Source organism: Euphorbia lathyris, chromosome 1 (genome assembly GCF_963576675.1).
Source record: "Euphorbia lathyris chromosome 1, ddEupLath1.1, whole genome shotgun sequence".
NCBI lineage: Eukaryota > Viridiplantae > Streptophyta > Magnoliopsida > Malpighiales > Euphorbiaceae > Euphorbia > Euphorbia lathyris.
In genome coordinates, this window is record NC_088910.1 from 81,222,224 (window position 1) to 81,232,568 (window position 10,345).

General features: G+C 35.7%; 1 long non-coding RNA gene across 3 annotated transcripts; it reads left to right on the forward strand.

The window, feature by feature from the left end:
- The first annotated feature begins 1,104 nt into the window (after nt 1-1,104).
- Nucleotides 1,105-5,301, forward strand: LOC136203277 (uncharacterized). Of its 3 annotated transcripts, none has more exons than XR_010674774.1 (4): nt 1,105-1,292; nt 1,485-1,852; nt 3,155-3,558; nt 5,048-5,301. It is a non-coding gene; the product is annotated as an uncharacterized lncRNA (long non-coding RNA). The 3 variants fall into 3 exon arrangements; XR_010674773.1 differs by having other exon boundaries at nt 1,112-1,292; nt 3,155-3,251; XR_010674771.1 differs by having other exon boundaries at nt 1,111-1,292; nt 3,155-5,301.
- The last annotated feature ends 5,044 nt before the right edge of the window (nt 5,302-10,345 follow it).

Genomic DNA, 10,345 nt, shown 5'->3' on the forward strand with positions numbered 1-10,345 from the left:
GTATTTTCGTTTTTCGTTTATTTATGTTTCGCTAAATCCTCACAACAAATGTGATTCAAGATGTGTTGAAAAATTGAGTAAGAGAATCACAAATTTCATGAAGAACTTAGGAGTTAATCTGAAATTTATTATATTCAAATTTGAAATGAAGTTGGTCGTTGTAGATTTCAGGTTATGATCAGCCTCTTCCATAGACATGTGTATAAGGGGCACCTACCCACAGTCCAAGGAAAATAGGGCCTTAAATTTGTCCTTGTGTTTTCATAAAGAGATTAGGAACTGAATTTTCCATTATTTCTATTTACACTACAACAAATGAGCACTTGTGCCACGAGAATGTAAAATCCGTGGCATATTTTTAGTTAGCCACGGGAAAAATGGATTCCATCATAAACTTTTGATCACTTGATGTATTTATGCCACAGTTAAGTTATTCCGTAGCAAACATATACTTGTGCCACGAATCTTGCCACAGTATTTTCTTTTGTGTGGCTGAACTTGTTTATACCACGGGAAAAGTTTAAGCGTGGCATAAACTTACTAATGCCACGGGTAATTTATTTGGTGGCAAACAATAATTTATTATGTAGCAAAATTTTCACTTTTTTTCATGTACCCGCCTTAATATTATTTCCCTCCATCTTTTTGTTCCTTTTTTTAGATTTGCCGCTTTATTAAGAAAAACTAAAAGAAATTAAATTAATAAAAATATATTCCATCTAAAAGATAAAAAAAATTGTTTTCCTCTAGGTCACGTTCACTCCCATCTCATCTCAGTAGAGTCTTTCCAAATTTCAACAAACCCTTTTCACTCCCACAATCTACCCATTACGATCTGGATACTCACACTACAAAAAAAATGGTTTTTAACAATACTATAGTAGCAACACTTTATTTAAGTGTATCTATAAAATACTCTATTTTACTTTGAGATATTATTTTTCACTTTTGGGCTAAGCTTTTATCAAACCAGCCCATTTAAAAACTATCCCTTAAGTTAACCCTAATCAGCCCAGTTCATATCATTCTCTGGCCCACCCCTCCTCTTCCTCTTCTTGCCGCCTTCTCTTCTACCCCTCTCTTCCAAAACTTCATCATCTTTGTCCTTCTCATTTCCTAATCTCAACTCCGATAGACGAGTATCTCGTTGTTTTTCTCAACTCCGATAGACGAGTGTCTCGTTGTTTCTCTCAACTCCAGCTACGAAAATGGCAATATTGATGCAAGCTGGTCTTCAGAATGCTCTTCGTGGAGGCTCCACAACTTCTACCGCTCCTGAGAGATCCTTGAATGTAAGTTTATATCCACTATAGGAAAAAGAGGTTTTAATGACTAAAATTTAATGTGGGTTAAAAATACGCTCATTAAAAATACATTCTTAATACATTTAATGAGTGGAAATATACATCTCAACAATTATTGACTAAAATATGTTTTTTTTTCAATTCATTAAAATTATCCGCTCATTATTTACTCATTTTCAGTACTCCTCCTTCTACCGCTCTTCCATTCCCCCTATTTTTTCCCCCAATTTTTCAAGGGTTAGGGTTCCTCCCAAATTTTCACTTTGTGCTAGATTGTGGTTCTCCATTGCTTCATCTAATCTGGACATTCACACCATCACGAAGGGTAACCCACCTCCTCCCCTACAACGGCTTCTACCGTTCACCACCATAGGCATCCATCGACTTCATCGTTGATATCCTCCAGATTTCTCTTTATCCTATCTTCTAACTTTTTAGACCTAGCCACAGTAATGGAAGGAAGAATCTCCAACTTAATCTTTTCTTCTCCTCTGCTTTGTCTCCTCTTCTAATTCCGTGGTGCTGCTCCGTTCATCACCGAAGCTCAGGTATCTTTTACTTTTTAATTTCAATGAAATTTTTTGATGCTTTAATAGATGCATAGACATGGCCACCGCCAAGCATGGAACCAACGGTAAAGCCCCTCCTTCCTTCTCTGTCCATCTTTCAGTCACCAGCCCTCATTGCTCAATTGAAATATTTATCTATCTTACTCTTTTTGATGGATCGAGATTTGGATGACAACATTTGCATTTGGAGCTCTCTCTGACATTAAGCGCCTAATTTTACTTCATGAACTTCTTAATCTTGACTTTGTTTGTTTTAATTTTAAATGGGTTTGCTTTGATTTTTAATGGGTTTAGGGATTTTTTTGTCTTGGTCCTATATTCTGTTTGTACAATTTCACTCTACTTTGATCTTGGGAAGGAAATGCTTGGTTTGGTAACAGTTGTAAGGATTTTAAACATTGTATGTGGTTCAGAGAATTTCAAATGGTGGGAGAGAATCTGAACCAAATAATTGAGGTTACATGGCAAGTACTATTTATAATATGCCATTTTGTTAGGAATATCCACACAAGTTCATTGATGGAAAATAATGTACTGTTCTAAAACAAACTTGATAGTTGCCTCAAGAAGTTCTGTGCCATTTTCAGTTTAAATCTTCTAAATAGACTCAATTGAGGATAATCAAATCACCAATTAGAGGTTTCTTTTTAAATGGTCCTAAAAATCAATATCATAATATAAAAGTTTATGTTGATTGAATCATTTTAGAGCAAAATGAGTTTTTGGATTGTTTTGTATGAAAAATATCACATATGGGCATTCCAGTTAGCTTGAAAAAGGGAGAAACTTCACTATGTGCATATGGCCTAACCTCCTATGCCAAAATACCATCTAAGCTCCAAACTAAAACAGATGTCGTCCCATTCTAATCTCGCTTCTGACTGAATAGTTAGGATAGGAACACCATACATGTATCTAGAATAATTCAATTGGCATCATTAGTTTTTTCCTGGGGCTATGGGTATAATTCAGAGACTGGTTTTCTCTCTCTAGATTACAATAGATGAGATGAGTATTATCTACTCTTGCTGTGTTTCATTAAAATTGCATGATTTGGTTGTTTTGCTTAAGCATGTGGTTATTATAATGCTCATTGAATATCTTTTTGCAATTCGTTATGTTTCTATTAATTTAGATTTCCATTGGATATTCTAACTTAGTGATTGGTGTGAATCATTGTTATCTAACGTTACAATTTTGATTTTGGCAATTCCTAATAAGGAGCAATTTTATGCACTAAACTTTTTGCAATCTAAGAAGCTAATGATATTATAATTTCAGCCAATGAAACCACTACAAGTTGGACTGAGCAACTCGAGGTCAGATTTGATAAGCTGCTTTCAAATATCGGAGATTTTTCTCTGCCAGAGTAAAGGCGGTAGGTGCTTTCAAATTTCAGCCAATTGTAGTATGTGCTGAATAGAAAGTAGTATGTTACTTTATATGTTAAGCATGTGTTGTCTTAGGTTTGTGTAGTTTATCAGCTTTAAGTACCAAGCATGGCTGATAATAATCATCCACTTAGGTTTTCTGTTCCTCTTAAAGTGTTGGTTACATGTCGGATACTGACACAGTTGGTTTTCACATGGTAGTATGAAACAGTCACCTTAAAGCCCACAGATTCTAATACACTATAGTTTCTCTAATTCAGAGGACCTCGCTTCTCCTTTACATGGCTACTGCCGGTAAGTAATACAGGCCCTCTCTTATTAAAATGCCCATTCACTTGGCTTATATTATTCAAAAGGTTAGTGATTGTGAAGTATATACTGCACTGTCATTTAAGTAGTTTATTATTGTTAATTACATCCACATAGGGAAACTTGGCATGACTATAGGGAAAAAAAATTATAAAACCAACTCATATATGAGAAATTCTGCTATACTCTCGTCCAATACACCCATCCAATCAAAGTGTGCCACTTGGACATGTTTCTTTTTCATATATATATATAACAAACAAAATTTTATCATTTTTTACGTTCTTAAAAACATTAGCAATAATACATTTGGAGGTTATATATAATTAAATAGAGAAGTTGTTACTGCATAGACAGTTAAGTATGAGCATATTTTTGATATATACTTATCCATACTAAATTGCAGATAATAATGGAAAGTTTAAGAATGGCGAGTATTATATCTTTCACCTATAGAGAAGCTGTAGAAGATGTGGAATATAAAGGTTGATTGATATAGGATACTTATCCATACTAAATTAATATAGAATATGCCTAATAAAAATAGATATATATATATATGAATAAATTAAAAATGGTTGATTGATATAGGATACTTGATTCCAAAAGGATGGAAGGTATTTCCTTTGTTCAGAAACATTCATCACAATCCAGATTTCTTCAGTAATCCACATCAATTCAATCCTTCAAGATTTGAGGTTGGACCAAAGCCAAATACATTCATGCCCTTTGGTAATGGAGTTCATTCATGTCCTGGAAATGAAGTTGCCAAGCTAGAAATCATTAAGAGTTACAACCAAAAAGAGTGTGAAGTCATTACTGTATCATATTTACCTTTGACAAGTTACAACCACCTTGATGTTTCAATTCCTTTTTGGCATAATTTAACGTTGCTGATACAGAAAATAGAACACTTAACCGTGTAATTTCTCTCTCACACAATTTTCCTTTCCTTGTAGAAAACACCTTCATATGGAATTAGTAATAGATAAAAAAGATAATGAGATCCCTAAAGAGACAGAGGAAAGCAAGGCTTTCTTTTAGGTTATGAAATTTTAGCTCTTTTTCGTATTTTCAAATTCTTGCCCTCCATTTTGCTTTGACCTACACAAATTTACTCCTGAATTTTATTGCTTAGCCCTCTCTGTTATTGTTCCATACAGGTGTATGAAGGTCTGTGTATATGCATGAAGGTTCTTATAGTACCCCTTTTCTGTTTTGCTGGAGTTCAGTATTCTTATGATAAGATTTAACACTTTGGCTGTCATTTTAGATTAATGTTACTTTATATGTTAAGCATGTGTTGTCTTAGGTTTGTGTAGTTCATCAGCTTTAAGTACCTAGCACGGCTGAATAAATTTAACTAGTTAGCCTGTAAGTGATTTGGTGGCATCTGCAAAAAGTTATTGAATTGCGTTCGTAATATTAATGTATATAAATGTTGTCTTAACTTTGATTGTTGATTTTGTAACAGTTGGTGAATTAAACCATTTGGTTTCTTCAACTACGAGTGGGGTAACTCCAATCTTTGGAAGCTTGCTGCGAATCTCATTTTTTCTTATGATTTCTTCTATTATTATTTGTATGGTACTGATGGGAAAATTTTTTATATTGGATACTTTTGATAGATTTCTTTTCCTGTTGGAATTTTTATTGGATGGATGATAGCTAGAAAGATTCATGTTTAATTAATAAATATTATTTTTGAGAAGATTGGTTGAAATTTGAGTCTTTGTTCACTTTCATATTGATTTTAATGAGCTTCATCTATTCAAAAAGATCATATAATAATAATAATAATAATAATAAATTAAAACTAAATTATCACTGATTATGTTTGCCACGATGATGCTCGTGGCTAGGAAATCTTTATAGTCACAATGAATCTATTTTTACCATAGTTATGCTTGTGGCTAAACAAAATTTCTAGCTACGGGTTCTATTTTGCCACGATTATGCTCGTGGCTAAACAAGATTTCTAGCCATAATTATTTTACTTTTGCCACGGTTTTGCTCGTGGCTATGTTGGATTGATTGTCACGGGTTGCTATTACTTGCCACATGCATTTTATTCTTGCCACGAGTTTACCCGTGGCAAAATGATGTGATTAGCCATGGACGTTCCCGTGGCATAAGAACTTATTTATGCCACGACCATTATTTTTCCGTGGCAACTAGTTAGCCACGATCACTTGTGCCACAGAAGAATTTCTGTGGCTATGTAGTGTAGCCACAGAAATTTTAAACTTGTGCCACGATTTTAACTGTGGCACAAGTGCCCATTTGTTGTAGTGTTAGGTAGATGGTTTAAATATTATTGAAACTCCTGAAAAGATTCCAAAAGCTTGGTGTTCCTTAGTGTTCCTTTGTTCCAAGGTGCCCCGAAGAGCCGTCATCTGCTACCCCTGACTGACCGTTTTTTAGGTAAGTTCAGCTCTTGGAAAGGCAGTTCCATGTCGTTTACAGTTAGGCTAATGCTCATAAAGTCTGCATTAACAGGGGCCTTGATTCACTCCTTCATGATTTATCGGTGACCTATATCTCTACTGAATAAGCTCAATAGGGATGTCCCTAACTTCCTTTAGAATGACAGTCGTGAATCGAAGAAACTTGTCACTGTCTCATAGTCCGCCTGTGGTAAAAGTGTGGAGAATGGAGGGTTGGGGATTAAAAATTTCAGAGTCTGCAACACTTCTTTGTTGGGGAAAATATGCTGGGATTTACTGCAGGGCGACTCCTTTGTGGTTAAGCTTCTAAAATCACACTTTCTCTCCACTTTGGGACAACCACAGAATTATCTTATGAATTCTTCGGTTTAGGTCTCGTGTAAGGCATGTTATCAGATTATAAAGGGTCAAATTCAGTGGTGGATTATCAACACTTCGACACTTAATTTTTAGACTAATGAATGGATTTTGCCCCCGATGGCGGACCAGCTACAACTCACGCCTAAGCAACAGTCTGCCATGTACTCATGTGTTGATAATTTCCTCATTGGCAATCTTTGGACTAAAATTGATCTTTTACCCGTGAATATCTGCATAAACATATTACGGATTCATCGTGGGCTGGAAGATACGGACCTGTGCATGTGGAAGCCTTCAGAGAATGGTATTTTCACAGTGAAACAATTCTACAATCATCCCTCGGTGCCATCAGTTTAGAATTCATGGGCGAAACTTATCTGGTGTAACTACATTCCTCCGAGTAGGTCAGTGTGCTGCTGGAAGCTGTTGCATGGCAAAATTGTAACCCACGACGTGATCCGAAATGCGGATTCTCCATGCGTTTTCTGTAAAGGTAACACAAAGTCTATTGAACATTTTTTTATAACCTGCCTATTTGCTGCTACATTATGGTCATTTATTTGTAATTGGTTCGGAATGAGTGTGTCTCCACCCGCCTAATTTCCTGTCTTCTTCGCGGGACTTCAAGGCTATTGGGTGCGGAGATCGGTTTCAGCTAAATGGTCACTAGTTATAGTTACCTGTCCGTGGTTAATTTGGCATGTTCGAAATAAAGCTGTGTTTGACGATGAACTCCCTTCAATCCGAAATTCGATTTTTAAGCTCTGTTTACATATTCAGGAGACGAGATTTCCTGCAGTTGAACGGTCGCCGCCTGCTCTGGATTATAAGCAAGTTTGTTGGGTTCTGCCAAGCACGGGATGGATTAAAAGTGAATATCGACAATATATATGCCTAGTTCTGCAGTTGTAGGGGGCATATTTCATACTGGGAGAGGCTTTGCGAGAGGGCGTTTCATGTTTCCAATACTGAACAGCTTCGCGTATATCCTAGAGATAAGATCGATTATCTTCGCTATCGAATTGGCATGGGAAAAGCAATAGCACATGTGATTACAAACCTTTCATGGCCCTAGTGATGAGTTTATGTTACACTCTAGCTAACAGTTGGTGTAGGTGGGCTCCATACGACGCGTTGTGTAAGATACGAGCTAAGGACCCGGGCCCTGTTTTCTGAGCCATTTTAGTTCGTTTTACTTTATTCTATCAAATTCTATTTTAATTTATCATTTCTAAAATAAAAAAATACTCGAAGTAAAAAATGACCTTTGATCGAAGACTTGTTCCTCGATCGAGGATGGGGGTCTTTGATCGGCGATCATTGACGGTTTCGGGCAGTTTTTAATCCGTTTTATGGCGATTCTTTTCCCTATTTCCACTATAAGAAAGGCAGAAACTGCCGTGGAAAGAGGACAGAACTTCAGAAATCCATTTTTGAGAGCAAAGTCAAAAAGAAAGAAAGAAAAGGAGTAAAACCACTTGAAAGTGAGTGAAATTGTGAGGTTTTTCTACAAATCTTGCCAAAACACGACATTTTGAGAGGTTTAAACACCCAAACATGACATTTTACAAGGTTTTTAGTTCAAAGAAACACGTTTATCATAACTGTTCTTCACTTAACATCAATTTTGAAGTTATTACACTTCTAGAATTGACATTTTGGGTCAAATCTACTTCAATTTGGAGGTTTCGGTCTAAGTACGTAGGATACCACATTTGATCACTTAAAATCTCTTGATGCATGGGTCCAGGTTGTTGCTCAAGGTCTCAATCACGTGTCCGTCGGCCTGCTAAACACAAAAACTGGAAAAGCGTCTCAGAGGTAACACCTGAAGGGTTTTAAAAGCCTGTTTCCTATTGTTTGCACGTTTTTTATTTAAATTTTGCATTTCTCCCCTTGTTTTTTGGTTTTGACACTAAAACAGAAGGTCTGCCCGAAAAGTCTTCCTTGATCGAAGATGTCTTCTTCGATCGGGGATCCCCCATTGTCGATTGGGGATCTCCCCAGATCGGTGTCAGAGAACTTTTCGAGCAGAATCCTGTTTTCATGTCCGGGTAGTTTAGGTTTCTTTTTTTCCGGTAAATTTAATACATTTCAGCTATCTTTGCAAATGACGATAAAATCAATACCAAGATAAGGGTATTTTAGTCATTTCTGTTAAAACCTATCTATACGTCTAAATTAGGCTTCAGAATAATTGCATGCTACGTGTTAGATCTTAGGAATAAATGAGTCCTATCTAATAAAGTCTGACATCGTAGTGAAATCCGAAAGACAGGTCCCAAGCACCCGCAGCTAACATTTATTTTCTTGCAGGTTTAATAGATTTAATCTAGAGGTAGACTTGATGTATTAGGGCTATTTGTGTCATTTGTGAATTGATATAATAATTTTATATTTCAGTATTTATTTATCACTTTCTAACGATCAAACGATATTTAACTGAAACTGGAATAGAAATAGTTGGTATTTTAATAAAAGACAAGTCTACGTGTTTATTAATTAGACTCTTATAACTGATTAAGTCTCGAACCTAACTCTGAAGAGATAGCATGTTGTGAGTCCGTGTGCTATTTAACTTTAAATATGTTCTCGAGCATTAAATTCAGGTGGCGACTCTAATACCTTAGCCTAAAACATGATAAGAGGTTAAGGTATAAAACATAAAAGAATGCATACATCGGAAGGGACACACTAAGCATCGTCCTTAAAAATGGTAAGTGACAGTGTTATGTAAAAACAGAATCTCATTTGCTGGAAATCCATCCTCCCTCGCGGGAGTAAAGGGTAATCGGGTTCCACGACCGCTCACATCATCGTTTATGGATTGAGTCGGACTCGAGCATGGTTGTACAGCTCTTAAGACGTCGTTCATCTCTTTTCCCATGGTTGATCTGTCAGGAATGGCTGCACTGCTTGCAACTTTGCTCATAGATGGAGGTCACAGTTGCACAAATTTACTGTGAAGGTACCCGTGCAACGGATTCCTTGGCTCGCCTCGAGGTCACAGCTCCAAATTTGATTTGGTGGCACTCTGCACCTGATTTTTGTCGATCTTTTATTTTTGACGATTTATGTAACGTTGCTCACTCACGCTCGTTTTAGTTTCTCTCCTTGTACTATTTTTCATTTATTTTAGTATATATAGGGTTTGGTCGAGGCAGCGCTAGGGGATGTCAACATAGTTGGGATGTCCGAATGCTTTTTTTTCGCTTCGTCCTAGTCTTTATTAAAAAAAGTTTCAACCTCTTTATGCATTTACAAATAAGAGAGGGGAGGGAGATGAACATGGAAGAGGAGGATGAACATGAAAGAAATAGGAGAGGAATCGTCGTATAAAGAAAAGGTAGAGATATATGGAGTTAAAATGTAATAATTAGATCTACAAAATGTTTTCAAAAAGACAGAGTAATAAATTAAGGGTAAATTTCAAATAAAACTCTTTGTGGTTTCACTAATTTTGAGATAAAGAACTGTGGTTTATTTTTTTTATCAAAACGAGGATTGAGGTTTTCAATTTTACCAAAATAAGGATTTTTTCGATTGATACTATTAAAATCACCATTGACGACTTCAAAAATGACATATTTTAAGAAGTACTAATATTCTAAACAACTTTAATTCTTCAACTTTTTTATTTTGAGATTGTTTAGATGATGTTTGGTAAAGAGAGAGAAAGTTAATGTTTAGAGAGAGAAAATCCTTATTTTGGTAAAATTGAAAACCTCAATCCTCGTTTTGACATAAAGTAAACCACAGTCATTTATCTGAAAATTAGTGAAACCATAATGGTTTTATTTGAAATTTACCCATAAATTAATTAAAAATAACTCATAAAACTTGTTTTTTTTTTTTAAAAAAAAAGCTTTAAAAAACAGGACCTACTTGCCTAGTTCAGTACTCTATTATTATTAGGGCTAATTACAAATCTAGCCCAACTAAGAAGGGTCATTTACATATCTAAC